The 18,398-nt window shown below is 41.1% G+C and overlaps 1 long non-coding RNA gene across 2 annotated transcripts in view; it reads right to left on the bottom strand.

Annotated features, from left to right (window-relative positions):
* LOC114110280 (uncharacterized) overlaps nucleotides 1-18,398 on the bottom strand; it is a 31,238-nt gene that overhangs the window by 1,580 nt on the left and 11,260 nt on the right. For both annotated transcript variants that reach the window (XR_003586583.3, XR_009598096.1), the window contains one exon: nucleotides 1,400-1,496. This is a non-coding gene — a long non-coding RNA (uncharacterized LOC114110280). The remainder of the gene's footprint in view (nucleotides 1-1,399; nucleotides 1,497-18,398) is intronic.

Below are 18,398 nucleotides of genomic sequence, written 5' to 3'. Positions count from 1 at the left end.
GCTTCTCAGATGGCGCTAGTGATAAAGAACCCGCCTGCCAGTGCAGGAGATGGAAGAGACACAGGTTCGATCACTGGGTTGGGAAGATCCCCTGGAGAAGGGTATGGCAACCCACGCCAGTATTCTTGCCTGGAGAATCCCATGGACAGAGAAGCCTAGCAGGCTATATATAGTCCATAGGGTCACAAAGAGTCAGACACAACTGAAGCAACTTAGCGCACATGCATGCAGGGCTATTTGCAGACCTCCCCCAGACTGCCTGTGACTGAATCTCCGGGCCTGGGGTCCCAGAATGCATTAAAAAAAAGATCTTCTAATTGTTAGAAACCTAAAGGTTGAGACTCACTGTCTTAACAGTTATGTTACCACTAACATTAAAAATCATATCCACACTTAAATGAGACTTCCTGATTTTCTGGCAGGTCATACCTAGTTGTAGGAAAGCAACATTGTTTGATGATCAACTGCGGGTTAAATAAACCCAACTGCTGTCTGTGTGTTAAAAATGATGGAACCATATAGATGTCAATCCTCCATGGCCACTACATAACAACCGACAGCCTTCAAAACAGCAGACACAAATAGCACGGTTTAACAGTTGGGTTTTCCGTTGCTATTCCACTCCCACATTTTTCTAATACCTACTTTGGTGTTTAGCTTTTAGGAAAGAAAGTCTCTTAGCTGGGCAGTTACTCCTCTTCAGATTGTCAGAGGTTCGTCTCGAACGAGATGCAGTATCCTCACTCCAAGGGTGGAAGCAACGAAAGATGTCTTCATGAGGTCAGCCTGCCCTTACCCTGCTGTCACCTCGGGTTACCAAATAAACACTTGGCATTGTGGGAGTGCGCTGTAGACACACTGGAAACTGTAAGGACAGTTTGCACAGAAACTTAAAGATTTCATCTCTCCCCCAAAGACCTTTATACTAACTGGCAGAGGCAACACTGTATCATTATTTCACACTGTGGGAAAACAGCAATTACACCTTGCAATCATGTAATCTTTCTTCACCTCCTACTACTACTTCTAAGTCGCTTCAGTCGTGTCCAACTCTGTGCAACCCCATAGATGGCAGCCCACCAGGCTCCGCTGTCCCTGGGATTCTCCAGGCAAGAACACTGGAGTGGGTTGCCATTTCCTTCTCCAATGCATGAAAGTAAAAAGTGAAAGTGAAGTCGCTCAGTTGTGTCCAACTGTTAGCGACCCCTTGGACTGTAGCCCACCAGGCCCCTCCATCCATGGGATTTTCCAGGCAAGAGTACTGGAGTGGAGGGATCCTCCAAATTTTCTCCAGTAGCAACGACAACAATCTACAACAAAAAACTCAGTTTTCTAACAGCATGTTCATAGAGGTCTCCATGACACAAGTTAGTAAATTCAACAAGTACTTATTAATCACCTCTCAAGAGCCTGATGCTTGTGTCCCCAATCCCATCTCTGGGTTGGCAGAATCCAGGTCTCTCTCATTAGCTTGAAAAATGTCTTTGCATTTCCCTCTGTTGAGAAAATGAAAGTCATTATTACTTCCTTTGTAGAATTTTTATTGAAGTATAGTTGATTCACAATGTGTTAGTTTCAGGCGTACAGCAAAGTGAATCAGTTACACATATACATATATCCACTTTTCTGTTTTTTAAGATTCTTTCCCATATAGGCCATTACAGAGTACTGAGTAGAATCCCCTGTACTGTACAGCAGGTTCTTATTAGTTCTCTATCTTATATATAGTAGTGTGTATATGTCAGTCTCAACTTCCCAGTTTATTCCTTCAACCCCCATATCCCCAGGTAATCAAGCTTGTTCTCTACTTCTGTTTTATAAATAAGTTCATCTGAAGCCGTTTGTTTTTTTTTTTTAGATTCTACATAAGTGATATCATATGATATTTGTCTTTCCGTGTCTGATTTACTTCACTCAGTACGACAATCTCTAGTTCCATCCATGTTGCTGCAGATGGTACTGCTCTGTTCTTTTTATGACTGAGTAATGTTCCATTGAATATATGTATCACATCTTCGGTATCCGTTCCTCTGGTGGTGGACATGTAGGTTGTTTCCTTGTTCTGGCCATTGTAAAATGTGCTACAGTGAACACTGGGGTACATGGATCTTTCCAAAGCATGGTTTTCTCTGGGTGTATGCTCAGGAGCAGGACTGCAGGGTCACATGGCAGTTCTCTCTTTCGTTTTTAGAGGAACCTCTGTACTGTTCTCCATAGTGGCTGTGCCAATTTATATTCCCACCAACTGGGCAGGTGGGTGGTGGGGTTCAGTCACTAAGTTGTGTCCAACTCTTTGTGACTCCATGGACTGCAGCACACCAGCCTCCTCTGTCCTCCACTATCTGCCAGAGTTTGCTCAGACTCACGTCCATTGAATCAGTGATGCGATCTAACCACCTCATGCTCTGTTGCCCCCTTCTCATTTTGCCTTCAATCTTTCCAAGCATCAGGGCCTTTTCCAGTGAGTTGGCTCTTCCCATCAGGTAGCTGGCCAAAGTACTGGGGCTTCAGCATCAGTGCTTCCAATGAATACTCAGGGTTGATTTCCTTTAGGATTGACTGGTTTGATCTCCTTGCAGTCCAAGGGATTCTCGGGAGTCTTTTCCAGCACCACAATTCAAAAGCATCAATTATTTAGTGCTCAGCCTTCTTTATGGCCCAGCTTTCACAACCATACATGACTACTGGAAAAACAATAGCTTTCACTACACAGAATTCTGTCAGCAAAGTGATGTCTCTGCTTTTTAATATGCTGTCTACGTTTGTTACAGCTTTCCTTCCAAGGAGCAAGCATCCTTTAATTTCATGGCTGCAAAAAAAAAAAAAAGAAAAGAAAAGAAAAGAAAAAAAATTTAATGGCTGCAGTCACCATGTGATTTTGGAGTCCAAGAAAATAAAATCTCTCAGGTTTCCACTTTTTTCCCCTTCTATTTACCATGAAGTATGGGACCAGATGCCATGATCTTAGTTTTTTTTTAATACTGAGTTTCAAGCTAGCTTTTTCACTCTCCCCTTTCACGCTCTTCAAGAGATTCTTTCATTTCTCTTCACCTTCTGTCACCAGAGTGGTATCATCTGCATATCTGAAGTTGTCGATATTTCTCCCGGGAATCTTGATTCCAGCTTGTGCTTCATCCATCACGGCATTTCACATGATGTACCCTGCATGGAAGTTAAATAAGCAGGGTGATGATATATACAGCCTTGTCATACTCCTTTCCCAATTTTGAACCAGTCCACTGTTTCATGTAAGGTTCTAACGTTGCTTCTTAATCCACATCCAGGTTTCTCAGGAGGTGGGTAAGGTGGTCTGGTACTCCCATCTCTTGGAATTTTCCAAAGTTTGTTGTGATCCACATAGTCAAAGGCTTTAGCGTAGTCAATGAAGCAGAAGTAGATGCTTTTCTGGAACTCCCTTGCTTTCTCCATGATCTAACAAATGTTGGCAATTTGATCTCTGCTTCCTTTGCCTTTTCTAAACCCAGTTTGTACATCTGGAAATTCCCAGTTCACGTACCGCTGAAGCCTACCATGAAGAATTTTGAGGATAACCTTGCTAGCTTGTGAAGAGTGCAGTTGTGCACCAGGAGGGGCCCCCTTTCTCCTCACCTTCTCCAATATTTGTCTTTTGGAAACTTTTAAATGGTGGCCGTTTTGACTGGCATGAGGTGATACCTCATTGTAGACTTGATTTGCATTTCTCTAAAAATTAGTAATGTTGAGCATCTTTTCATGTGTTTTTTGGCCATCTCTTCTGTTTTAAAATAAGCAGAGTTCCCCATGAACTGAGAAAAGAGGAATTGCCCTAAATTCTTCAGGCTCAGGAATGTCAAAGTTCCCAAATGACTGTGAGTCACTTATTCACTTAGGTATTTATGTTTCTTTACAAAGCTCTATTAATTTCCAGCATATCCTGAAGCCCTATTATTTTGAAAAACCAGTACCATATTAAATTAAAGACCATTAAAATAAACATATCATTTTCACTCTTAGCAGCAGCAGCAGCAGCATAACTGCTAGAAATTTACTCCCTGGGGTCATTTATCTAGAACTAGAAGCATGTTTTCTTCCCACTTAATAAGGTGATAATCAAGTGAAAATATAAAGGAAAAAAGCCCACCTTTTGTTTTTGCTTTGTATACACTCTATTATTCTGAAAGGTCCATCATTCTGAAAGTTTAAAGTATATGAATCATTTCACTGCAAATGTATATACACAGGTCTACATCCACGTCTGCGGAGCTGTTTCACGACTTTAAATATGTGTTCACAGATTGCTATTATAGCTTTTCATTAATAAATATTTATATTATATTTTAAAAACTCTACAAACAGGATACAAATGAACTTATTTCCAAAACAAAAAGAGACTCACAGACATAGAAAACAAACTTCTGGTTATCAAAGAACAAAGGAGGGTAGGGGAAAGGATAAATGTGTAGTTTGGGATTAACACGGGGCTTAATCCCAGGTGGTAGAGTGGTAAAGAATCCACCTGCCAAGGCAGGAGACGTGGGTTCAATCCCTGAGTTGGGAAGACCCCCTGGAGTAAGAAATGGCAACCCACGCCAGTATTCCTGCTTGGAAAAATCCATGAACAGAGGAGCCTGGCAGACTGCAGTTCATGGGGTCGCAAGGAGTTGGACATGACTGAGCAACTGAGCATGGGATTAATATACACACACTACACATATAAGACAGTTAACTTACAAGGAGTTACTGTATAGTACAGGAAACTCTACTCAATATTTGTAATAACCTATAAGGGGAAAGACTTTGAAAAAGAATATATATATATATATATATATAGACACATATGTGTGTATAACTGAAGCACTGTGCTATACAGCTATAATGAATATGATAAAGTGAAAGTTGCTCAGTTGTGTCCAACTCTTTGCGACCCCATGGACTGTACAGTCCATAGAATTCTTCAGGCCACAATACTGGAGTGGGTAGCCTTTCCCTTCTCCAGAGGATCTTCCCGACCCAGGAATGGAAGCAGGGTCTCCTGAATTGCAGGCAGATTCTTCACCAGCTGAGCCACAAGGAAAGCCCAAGAATACTGGAGTGAGTACCCTACCCCTTCTCCAGCAGACCTTCCCAACCCAGGAATTGAACCTGGGTCTCCTGCAGGAGGATTCTTTACCAACTGAGCTATCAGGAAGCCAAACGAACGTGATATTGTAAATAAAATATACTTCAAGAAAGCAATTTTTTAAATTAAAACTCTATTCAAAGCATGCTTTCACTAATTGTTGCATTTCTTGCAGTTATGACCTCTTACAGCTTCCTTGTAGCACTTAACAAAGAGTCAACAGGGAGTATACAAAATCCCCAAATGATTTTGACACTTGAGCCAATCACATCACTTGGGCCAAGACCCTTTGTTCTCACAATTGCAGCTGGCTGTTCTAATAGTTGGCTGTCCACCCAGCCCACCAAGCAGGGGTGTTTTTCAAGACTGTGAGGCACACATCTACTTCCAGAATCAACATTGCATAGTGATTATTTCTCTCTCTTTTTGTTTATTTGTTTCTTTTCCCCCATTATTTTCAATAAACTTGACTTTCCTGAAGGAAATGATTTAGGAAATAGGGATCCTTCTTTCAAAAACGTCAAAGCTAGCATTTTAATTCCCACAGGCAGGGATGATAAAGAACATTCCAATCACATGACCGCCACACATTTTTGTGTTTAAGTCGGAGTTATGATGGTGATTAATAACACACACTAACTCAAAGAGCCGGCTGGCATGATTAGGAAGGGCAAACTTTTCTGGTTTAGTGAGGAAACCAAATAAGCCTGGAACTGACCTTTGCATTCCATTCTACTCAATGTTTTTTCTAGCCGTTTAAAAACTCTTCATACTTCTTTTCCATATCATACTTGAAATTAGATGCTTTACAAGTGTACTATTAACAAAATTTCATCTTGGCAGCTGGTTTAAATATTTATTTAAGATATGTAGCAGTTGTGGCAGCCAGAATTCAGAACAGATGGCAGGCCTATATTGGCACCCTGTTACTGGCAGAAGTAGACCATTTGAACTTCCTGAAAATGTTGCTGCTTTGAAGTTTGAGGGACCATAATTTACCCTCTTTTCCTCTGTCCTCAGGGGAGCACAGAGCTGTTCAGGGACACTAACTCAGAAATCGTGACTCTGGAGATGTGTGCATCTGTTGAGGGGAGTGAGCCTGAGCGGGAGGTACCCACAGGGTTCTCCCTTCCCCTCTCTTTCCAGCTCTCTCATACCGTCAGGAGGCTTACTTCGTTTTCTGAGTCTCTGGAGACTTACAGCTGGCACACATCCCCACACTGGGACAATTCGGGACGGAAGGCTGTGTGGAGGCAAAATGCAAGGCCCCAGCGTCTCTCTGGCAACGTCAGCTATTAACGATCCAAAAGGCCGCCTCGTGGCAGAATCGTAAACGTTCTAAAATTCAGCACAGGATCTGGAACCTGGTATTAACAGGTTCTCAGCAGATCTTGAACAACTGAATGTTTCCTTCAACTAGTCTTTCCTCAGCCTTTTTGTTTCTTTTAAATTGGAAGTACAGTTTTATTTACAATGTTATCTCAAAATAACAAAGTACAGCAAAGTGATATAGATATATATATATGTATATATATATGCACTTTTAAAAGTTCTTTCCCATTATAGGTTATTGTAAGATATTGAATATAGCTTCCTGAGTGAAGTCAGCAAGAGACAAATACCATATGACATCATTTATGTGTGGAGTCTAAAACAGGACACGAATGAACTCACCTATGAAACAGAAACAGACTCACAGAGAACAGACCAGTGGTTGCCAAGGGAATGAGGGTAGGGGAGGGATGGCGTGGAAGTTTGGGATTAGCAGATGCAAACAATGGTACATATATATGTGTATAACTGAATCACTTTACACCAGGAATTGACACAACATTGTAAATCAAGTATATACTTCAATAAAATGAATTTAAGAAGTATAAATCACATTTGTTTTGCCAACTTAAAAATTATAAAAATAACACAACCTCCATGTAATCATTCAATAACACATCAGATAGTTACCTGTTTCCCCTTTTCCACTCTTCCTGTCTCCCCAAAGGGAAGCACTGATGGCAGTTCAGTACATACACTGCCAAGTTTTTCCTATTTGCATTTATAGGTACTCATGGAAATATATCATTTCCATGTATTAATTATGGATTAATTAATTCATTATTAATTCATTATTAATTCATGTGTTAATTATGGATGCATATTAGAAATATAAAAATATTTTTATATTTATGAGAAATATAAAATATGCATGGGAAGAATAAGTCTGAAGTTCAAGAGAAGGTTATGAAAGAGCTGCCCTCGGCTCTCAGCACGCGGAGTGTGAGAGGTCACGTTCAGCTGTGTCTGCTGCTGACAGGTGAGAGCTCCTTTTAGAATATGAGCACCTGGGTCTCGCTGCTAGAAGAGGCACCAACAAGACGCACACTGCTGCACTGATTGGACTTCATGGCAGCCTGTTTAAATTTAAGCTGAGTTCTCTGCACAGTGTGTTGGTTTCCATCAAACTCCAGCTCTGAAACCAACTTCTCTGGGAGGCTCCCTGCACGGCCCCCCTGCCCTGGGCCCCGCCGTGAAGCGTGCTGCTCTTCTCCAGGAGGCAGGGTACAAGCGCACTTGGTTTTCTTGTGCTTCGCTTTATTGCACTTCACAGGAGTTGCATTTTTTAAGAACTACAGGTTTGTGGCCACCCAGCACTGAGCAAGTCGAGCTGTGCCATTTTCCCAACAGAATTTGCTCATTTGATGTCTTTGTGTCTCATTTTGGTAATCCTCACAACACTTCAAACTTTTAAAATTATTATATTTGTTACAGTGATCTGTTGACACTGATCGTTGATGTTACTATTGTAATTGTTTTGGGGGCACCGAGAACCTTATCAAAAAATGTTGCATGTGTTCTGACTGCTCTAACGACTGGCCATTTCCCATTGCTCCCCGTCTCCTTGGGCCTCCCTGTTCCTATGAAACATTCCATAATGTTTCCATTGGCCATATTGAAATTAGGCCAATCATCAATCCTACAGTGGCCTCCAAGTGACAGGAAGAGATGCCCGTTTCTCACTTCATTTTTTTCCCGCCATGCAGCTTGTGAGATCTTAGTTCCCTGATCAGGGATTGAACCCAGGCCCTCAGCAGTGAAAGTGCAGAGCCTTAACCACTGGACTGCCAGGGAATGCCCCAAAGATACACACCTTTCACTTTAAATCAAAAGCTAGACGTAATTAAGCTTAATGAAGGAGGCATGTTGAAAGCTGAGTGAATCAGTTATACATGTACATACATATATATATATGCACTCTTTTTAAAAAGATTCTTTTCCAGTATAGGCCATTACAGAGTATTGAGTAGAGTTCCCTGTGCTATACAGCAGGTTCTTACTAGCTGTCTGTTTTATATATACAAATGTGTATATGTCAACCCCAATCTCCCAGTTTACCCCTCCCGCCCTGCCAAGAACAGTTCTTAAAGAAAATTAAAAGTGTTACTACAGTGAACACAGGAATGATTAAAAAAAAAAAAAGTGAAACAGTCTAATTACTGACATGGAGAAAGTTTTAGTGATCTCGATAGAAAATCAAACCAGCCCCGACATTCCCTTAAGCCAAAGCCTAGACCAGAGCAAGGACCTAACTCTCTTTAATTCTGTGAAGGTTGAGAGAGATAAGGAAGCTGCAGAAGAGGAGTCTGGAGTTAGCAGGGATTGGGTCATGAAGTTTAAGGGGGAAAAGCCATCTCTATAACATAAAGCAGCAGCAAGGCAAAACAGCGAGAGTTGATGCAGAAGCTGCAGCAAGTCCTCCAGAAGAGTGAGCTGTGATAAGGAATGCAGGTGGCTACACTAAACGACAGATTTTCGGTGTAGCTGAAATAGCTTTCTGTTGGAAGAGAGTGCCATCTAGAACCTTCACAGCTAGAGAGGAGAAGCCGATGTTTGACTGCATAGCGTCAAAGGAGAGGGTGACCCTCTTGTTAGGGGCTAAGGCGGCTGATAACAGTAAGTCAGAGCCAACGCTCATTTACCATTCCAGAATCCTGGAGCCCTTAAGAACCACGCGAAGTCTGCTCTGCCTATGCTCTGTAAACGGAACAGCAAGCCTGGATGATAGTACATATGCTGACAACATGGTTTACTGAATATTTTAAGCCCATTGTTAAAAACTACTTCTTCAGAAAAAAAGATTCCTTTCACAATATTACTGCTCATTGACAAGACACCAGTCATCCAAGCTCTTTGATGTATATGTATAAAGAGATTAATATTGTTTCACACTGTGACACAACATCCATTCTGCAGCCCGGAGATCAAGGAGGCGTTTTGACTGATACATTCCATGAGGCTATCACTACCATAGACAGTGATTACTCTGAGTGGATGTGGGAAAAGTCAACTGAGAGCCTTCTGGAAAGAATTCAGAGTATGAGAATTCATTCCTTTTCACGGTTAACTAAGTTACTCTATATATTTTATTTGCAAATTATTGGAGGTATATGGCCATCTGCCTGATTTTACCACTAGATGGCATTGCTCTTTTGGGAATTTCCTGGTCTGTCCCAGTATTAGTGAAATTAAACTGTGCAACCGTATCAGTTCAAGAACTACGTTCACTGCAAAGCCAACTGACTTCTAATGAATCAGCCACTATGGATGCTTTGACACCACAACATACAATAGGCCGTGAATCTGGCCATTCTAAGCTGTTACAAGTAACACTGGCTTCTGTGGAAGTAGATACTACTTTTCAGATGTGTTTTGAAATATCTATTTCTTACTGAATTATTGTAGCTTGAATCTGTTCGTCAAGCTGGCAGTAAATGATAAAAACCCTGTCAAGACAGGAATAACAAAATATGATGGCGGGATTTTGTAATGTCATTGTGAAATCTACACAATAGTTGGTTTGATTATACACCTGGCTCTACCTATTACCTAAAGGAACATGGGCAAATCTCACTGGGCTTGCTTAATCCTCTAGAAAGAGATGAAAGTAGATTAAAAGTTCCTTATGGGATTTTATGAGTATCAAATAAAAATGTCTGTGAAAGTACATTGTGATCTGGGAAACACTGCTAATTGTGACTAATTTTGAGGACTTAAAGATTCGTACTCATTGGTGCTTATGTAATGCATACAATTGTTATTTTCGGTAAGGTAGTCAATGTAATTACGCTCAAGGCTTCTCATGAATTTTAAGTTTAAAAAGCAACTCCACTTTGAGTATCTTTCTGAGATTATTTGGAGAGAATGGTCTGAGAAGATTCTGTGACGAATTCTAGCACGTTTAAGTAAGTGAACTTTGTGCTGGATACTCCTAATTTGTTTAGTTATAAGAGGTAACTTTGACTTGATGGAAATATATTTTGGATGAGAAGGATTTGTCCTCTCTGGCGGTAATAATTTAGAGCTTCTTTATACCTTTAGTGCCCAGTTGACACATAATAACCCTTAAATATACAATGACAAATAAGTTCCATTTCCTAAAGAGAGTGTATAGGGTCAAAGTCACCCAGTTGTATCCGACTCTTTGCGACCCCATGGACTATATGCAGTCCATGGAATTCTCCAGGCCAGACTACTGGAGTGGGTTGCCTTTCCCTTCTCCAGGGGATCTTCCCAACCCAGGGATCAAACCCAGGTCTCCTGCATTTCAGGCGCATTCTTTACCAGCTGAGCCACAAGGGAAGCTCTATTTCCTATAGTTCTCCTTTATTTGACTAGGATTTTCTCTAGCATAACAATAATTTTATTCTGTATTGAATTCTCACTACCAAATTTAGTGCCTATCAAACACAAAAACAAAAAAACCCAGCCTACCAAACAAAAAAGAGAGTGTTAGTTGGATGCAAAATGAACAAATTACTAGATACAAATACTGCTACCAAAGATGCACAAAATATAGGTTTAAAATAGTTTATGTTTTAAATTATTAACAGCGCCTTTCAAAATTACCCATTCTCCCCTCGTTGACCTGGTTGCTTAATTGAAGCTTCCCAAGCAGTTAACATCTGTAGCATCTTTTGACAGATAAAAATCAAAGCAAGTAGGTGGTATTCAGAGGTTGGTCTACAAATGATTCGTGTGCCCTAAATTTCTTAAAATGTAAGCGATACAGAATTCTCTGCATGGGCAGGGAGCACGGGGATCTTGAAAACAGAACAGGCAGAGGCTTGGAGACAAATGGATGAGACAAGATAATACACACAAAGCGCTCAACTCAGTACCTGGCTCCCAGCACCGCTGTGCTAATTAGGAAAAGACCCCTGTGGGCAGATGCAGCCCTCCAGGGCTACAGTTGGCAAGCTGAAGGTGGACTGGATGGTTGTCCCCAAGTTCTCTTGGGTGACAACCCTGCACAACACGCAACCTGCAGAATTTTGGAGGCCCTTGGGCTAGCTTTTGTCATCAAGAGACAGCATGACAGAGTAGTCAGCGTTCCCCAGTTCACCAGTGGGTGCATAGGAGCAGAGTATCCTTTCTATGGCTTTACTCACTTGTGAGATGAGACCGTACAGATATTCACTACACTGGGTCACTATGCAGACAGAATCAGTGAATGGATGTAGAACACATAGATACGTGCATGGCATATGTATATATTTCTCAGAATGTTAGGTATTATTATCAATATTGAACTAGTTCTCAATAACAGATGAGGCAAAGTGGTATCAACTCTTTGATGACCTTGAGGCCTGGGGTTTAGGACAGTTAGGCTTTGAAGGAAGGGTTGCTGCCGTCACAAAGCTCCTGGTCTTACAAAGGAGTATGAGCAATTAAACCCTACAGAGAACCGTCCAAACTTAGGGCTGTGAAATTCTTCCTCAGAACGCCATGATCTTATTCACCACCTTCATCCCAGTGACTTCCATCCAGATGTTCAATACATACTAGTTGGTGAGTTTTATGATGTAGTTAAAAATGTCTAAAATCTTTGCTCTCCATCCAGTGTTGTCAGCTGGTCTGATAGTTGACATTGATAGTTTATTTTAAAGTCAGTGAGACAGTTTCTTCAATCTCTTCTCTGAGATTACTTATGAGTACTTTCCAAATACTGAAGCATTCTTTCTTTAAAATCTTTCCGGACTGAACTTTTAATTAATTAATTAATTTGAAAGATAGCTGATCTACAGTAGTATATTAGTTTTCGGTGTACAACATAGTAATTCAATATTTTTATAGATTCAGTTCAGTCGCTCAGTTGTGTCCAACTCTTTGTGACCCCATGAACTTCAGCATGCCAGGCCTCCCTGTCTATCACCATCTCCCGGAGTTTACCCAAACTCAAGTCCATTGAATCGGTGATGCCATCCAGCCATCTCATCCTCGGTCGTCCCCTTCTCCTCCTGCCCCCAATTCCTCCCAGCATCAGGGTCTTTTCCAATGAGTCAACCCTTCACATGAGGTGGCCAAAGTATTGGAGTTTCAGCTTCAGCATCAGTCCTTCCAAAGAACACCCAGGACTGATCTCCTTTACGTTGGATTGGATGGATCTCCTTGCAGTCCAAGGGACTCTCAAGAGTCTTCTCCAACACCACAGTTCAAACGCATCAATTCTTCAGTGCTCAGCTTTCTTCACAGTCCAACTCTCACATCCATACATGACCAATGGAAAACCATAGCCTTGACTAGACAGACCTTTGTTGGCAAAATAATGTCTCTGCTTTTGAATGTGCTATCTAGGTTGGTCATAACTTTCATTCCAAGGAGTAAGTGTCTTTTAATTTCATGGCTGCAATCACAATCTGTGGTGATTTTGGAGCCCAGAAAAATAAAGTCTGACACTATTTCCACTGTTTCCCCATCTATTTCCCATAAAGTGATGGGAAACCAGATGCCATGACCTTTGTTTTCTGAATGTTGAGCTTTAAGCCAACTTTTTCACTCTCCTCTTTCACTTTCATCAAGAGGCTTTTAATTCCTCTTCACTTTCTGCCGTAAGGGTGGTGTCATCTGCATATCTGAGGTTATTGATATTTCTCCTGGCAATCTTGATTCCAGTTTGTGCTTCTTCCAGCCCAGCATTTCTCATGATGTACTCTGCATAGAAGTTAAATAAGCAGGGTGACAACATACAGCCTTGACGTACTCCTTTTCCTATTTGGAACCAGTTTGTTGTTCCATGTCCAGTTCTAACTGTTGCTTCCTGACCTACATATAGGTTTCTCAAGAGGCAGGTCAGGTGGTCTGCTATTCCCATCTCTCTCAGAATTTTCCACAGTTTGTTGTGATCCACACAGTCAAAGGCTTTGGCATAGTCAATAAAGCAGAAATAGATGTTTTTCTATTTTTCTATTTTTTCTATGTTTTCTAAAAGCTCTCTTGCTTTTTCGATGATCCAGCGGATATTGGTAATTTGATCTCTGGTTCCTCTGCCTTTTCTAAAACCAGCTTGAACATCAGGAAGTTCACAGTTCACGTATTGCTGAAGCCTGGCTTAGAGAATTTTGAGCATTACTTTACTAGTGTGTGAGATGAGTGCAATTGTGTGGTAGTTTGAACATTCTTTGGCATTGTCTTTCTTTGGGATTGGAATGAAACTGACCTTTTCCAGTCCTGTGGCCACTGCTGAGTTTTCCAAATTTGCTGGCATATTGAGTGCAGCACTTTCACAGCATTATCTTTCATGATTGGAAACAGCTCAACTGGAATTCCATCACCTCCACTAGCTTTGTTCGTAGTGATGCTTCCTAAGGCCCACTTGACTTCACATTTCAGGATGTCTGGCTCTAGGTGAGTGATCACACTATTGTGATTATCTGGATTGTGAAGATCTTTTTTTATAGTTCTTCTGTTTATTCTTGCCATCTCTTCTTAACATCTTCTGCTTCTGTTAGGTTCCTACCATTTCTGTCCTTTATCGAGCCCATCTTTGCATGAAATGTTTCCTTGGTATCTCTAATTTTCTTGAAGAGATCTCTAGTCTTTCCCATTCTGTTGTTTTCCTCTATTTCTTTACATTGATCGCTGAGGAAGGCTTTCTTATCTTTCCTTGCTATCCTTTGGAACTCTAAATTCAAATGGGAATATCTTTCCTTTTCTCCTTTGCTTTTCACTTCTTTTCACAGCTATTTGTAAGGCCTCCTCAGACAGCCATTTTGCTTTTTTGCGTTTCTTTTCCATGGGGATGGTCTTGATCCCTGTCTCCTGTACAGTGTCATGAACCTCATTCCATAGTTCATCAGGCACTCTATCTATCAGATCTAGGCCCTTAAATCTATTTCTCACTTCCACTGAATAATCATAAGGGATCTGATTTAGGTCATACCATGTAGTGGTTTTCCCTACTTTGTTCAATTTAAGTCTGAATTTGACAATTAGGAGTTCATGATCTGAGCCACAGTCAGCTCCTGTCTTGTTTTTGCTGACTGTATAGAGCATCTCCATCTTTGGCTGCAAAGAATATCATAAATCTGATTTTTATAGGTTATATCCACTTAAAATAATTACAAAATAGTGGCTATGTTTCCCTGTGTTGTACAATTTATCCTTGTTGCTTATTTATTTCATACATGGGAGTTCATATTTCTTAATCTCCTACCCCTAACTTGTCCCTCTGCATACCCTCTTCTTTCTGGTAACCTCTACTAGTTTGTTCTCTGTATCTGTGCAGGCACTTTAGTTCAGTCGCTCAGTCGTATCCGACTCTTTGCTACCCGATGGCCTTAAGCATGCCAGGCTTCTCTGTCCATCACCGATTCCTGGAGTTTGTTCAAACTCACATCCATCTAGTCGGTGATGCCATCCAACCATCTCGTCCTCTGTCATCCTCTTCTCGTGCCTTCAATCTTTCCCAGCATCAGGGGCTTTTCCAGTGAGTCAGTTCTTCGCATCAGAGGGCCGAAGTATTGGAGTTTCAGCCCAAGTGTAGGTTGTAAGTTTTAATACTAACCACAAGGGGGCAGTGTTCAGCCACTTATCCCTGCCCTGGCGCCATTAAGAAACCTGATTTTCATAGAGCTTTTTTTTTTTTTTTTTTGATAAAAAGTCAAAAGTTTTATTATTTTTTTTTGGAGGCTAATTACTTTTCAATATTGTATTGGTTTTGCCATATGTCAACATGAATTTGCCACGGGTGTACACGTGTTCCCAATCCTGAACCCCTTCCCACCTCCCTCCCCATCCCATCCCTCTGGGTCATCCCAGTGCACCAGCCCCAAGCATCCTGTATCATACATCGAACCTGGACTGGTGATTTGTTTCATATATGTTAGTGTACATGTTTCAATGCCATTCTCCCAAATCATCCCACCCTCGCCCTCTCCCACAGAGTCCAAAAGACTGTTCTATACATCTATGTCTCTTTTGCTGTCTCACATACAGGGTTATCATTACCATCTTTTGAAATTCCATATATATGCATTAGTATACTGTATTGGTGTTTATCGTTCTGGCTTACTTCACTCTCTAATTGGCTCCAGTTTCATCCACCTCACTAGCACTGATTCAAATGTATTCTTTTGATGGCTGAGTAATACTCCATTGTGTATATGTACCACAGCTTTCTCATCCATTCGTCTGCTGATGGACATTTAGGTAGCTTCCATGTCCTGGCTATTATCAACAGTGCTGTGATGAACATTGGGGTACACATGTCTCTTTCAATTCTGATTTCCTTGGTGTGTATGCCCAGTAGTGGGATTGCTGGGTCATAAGGCAGTTCAATTTCCAGTTTTTTAAGGAATCTCCACACTGTTCTCCATAGTGGCTGTAGTAGTTTGCATTCCCACCAATCATGTAAGAGGGTTCCCTTTTCTCCACATCCTTTCCAGTATTTATTGCTTGTAGACTTTTGGATCGCAGACATTCTGACTGGTGTGAAGTGGTACCTCATTGTGGTTTTGATTTGCATTTCTCTGATAACGAGTGATGTTGAGCATCTTTTCATGTGTTTGTTAGCCATCTGTATGTCTTCTTTGGAAAAATGTCTGTTTAGTTCTTTGGCCCATTTTTTGATTGGGTCATTTATTTTTCTGGAATTGAGCTGCAGGAGTTGCTTGTATATTTTTGAGATTAGTTCTTTGTCAGTTGCTTCATTTGCTATTATTTTCTTCCATTCTGAAGGCTGTCTTTTCACCTTGCTTAGAGTTTCCTTTGTTGTACAGAAGCTTTTAATTTTAATTAGGTCCCATTTGTTTATTTTTGCTTTTATTTCCAATATTCTGGGAGGTGGGTCATAGAGGATCCGGCTGTGATTTATGTTGGAGAGTGTTTTGCCTATGTTCTCCTCTAGGAGTTTTATAGTTTCTGGTCTTACGTTTAGATCTTTAACCCATTTTGATTTTATTTTTGTGTATGGTGTTAGAAAGTGTTCTAGTTTCATTCTTTTACAAGTGGTTGACCAGTTTTCCCAGCACCACTTGTTAAAGAGATTGTCTTTTCTCCATTGTATATTCTTGCCTCCTTTGTCAAAGAAAAGGTGTCCATAGGTGTGTGGATTTATCTCTGGGCTTTCTATTTTGTTCCATTGATCTATATTTCTGTCTTTGTGCCAGTACCATACTGTCTTGATGACTGTGGCTTTGTAGTAGAGCCTGAAGTTAGGCAGGTTGATTCCTCCAGTTCCATTCTTCTTTCTCAAGATTGCTTTGGCTATTCGAGGTTTTTTGTATTTCCATACAAATCGTGAAATTATTTGTTCTAGCTCACAGAGCTTATTTTTAAAGACTATCTTAGCAAAAGAAGCAAAGTCATTATTTCTTTAAGACTCAGGCTTATTGTTTTTCTTCATTACTGCCTGGAATATATACCTATCCTTCTGTAGAAATAAAATTAAAACCTAGAAGCCTGACTGGATTTGTACTCAGGACCTGTTAATAGGGAGTGATAATGAAGGATAGGGAAGCTGGCTCGCTGCAGTCCATGGGTCACGAAGAGTCAGATACGACCAAGAGACTGCACAACAAGAAAATATTTAAATAAAGCATTTTAAGCTGGCTATCCGTCTCTACTGGGTAACATAAAATACAATGAGATTGCAATTAAGGTGGTTGTCTGGGTCCTCTTAAACACTAATTTGCTCTGTTAATCACCATAGATCCTTTCCAAAGTTAATCGCTAATCCTGAATACTTCATTCCACAAATATTTACTGAATACTTCTATGTGCTAGGGATTTTTCTGGGGATTTGCTGGAACCCAGACAGGGATTGTATCTTTGTGTTTAGACTGGTAATACTCTTGTCAGGAGAGGGAGGGAGGGATATACCTGCCTGCAGAGGTTAGACTCCTTTGAAAGAATATCTTAAAATGATTAGATTTATTAAGATGCAGGAGGATTTAGAGATTTCCTAGTGGGAACTCAGATGACTAAAGAGACCAGATGGATAAATAAATAAAATGGGCCAGGTGGGGACTGCGATTAGGTGAAGAGCAGGTGTCCAACTTAAAGACTACTCTCTCCTCAGCAGTTCAGGCCAGAATTTTCTTTTTTTTAAAAAACCCAAACAAGACTGGCTCCCCTTGACACACACACACACACACACCTTCCCCTAACGTTAGCAGACAGAAAAAACTGCTCTAGGGAAAGTGGGTTCAGAGAACCAGAAGGGACAAGGGGGCAAGAAAAACCCTTTTGTCCTCACCCTTAGTGAGCGAGTGAGTGAGTGTGTGTGTGTGTGTGTGTGTGTGCGCGCACGTGTGCATGCGCGGTCAGTCTTGTCTGACTCTTTGCAGCCCCATGGACTGTAGCCCATCAGGTTCCTCGGTCAGTGGGATTTTCCAGGCAAGTACTGGAGCGGGTTGCGATTTCCTACTTCAGGGGATCTTCTCAACCCAGGGCTCGAACCCGTGTCTCTTGTGTCCCCTGCAAAGGCAGCAGTTTCTCCAACCTACCTCCCCACACCCCAAATATTTTTTTAAACAAATGCATTCAACCAGAGCCATGATGAATACTGAGCAATGCAAGGTCACAGCATGAACAGTGGCCAAAGGCGGTCGTATAGGTGAGGTCTCTGTTTCTCTTTCCTCAAGGAATTTTCCAGGCTGTCAGGAGAGCTTCCCTTTCTGAGCCTGGTTCTTCTAAATCTCCTGTTAGATTTCAGCAGGAACAGGGCATGGGGCGTAACCATCTTCAGGTGCCCTCAGAAAAGAAATGCAAAAGGTTAGCAGTGGCTTCCTCCCTTGTCATTAGTGAAAATGTGAGGATTTGAGACAGAGGCAGCGAGTCTCTGGAGCCAGACATTTCAAGGGAATTCAGATGATGCTCTTTCAAACAGAAGCTAGAAACATGGAGTTTTATAGGAAATCTCTCAATTTGAGACAGCTGTCAGTGAATTGATCTAAATGTTGTGAAGGCCATTTCAAGCCACCTGAGAGCTAAATTTGCCTACCCTCCAGTAATTTAACCTCTAACC

The sequence above is a fragment of the Ovis aries genome, chromosome 22 (assembly GCF_016772045.2).
Source record: "Ovis aries strain OAR_USU_Benz2616 breed Rambouillet chromosome 22, ARS-UI_Ramb_v3.0, whole genome shotgun sequence".
In the NCBI taxonomy this organism is placed as follows: domain Eukaryota; kingdom Metazoa; phylum Chordata; class Mammalia; order Artiodactyla; family Bovidae; genus Ovis; species Ovis aries.
The sequence above is the reverse complement of the archived record's forward strand: the minus strand, read 5'-3'. Positions and strand labels throughout refer to the sequence as shown.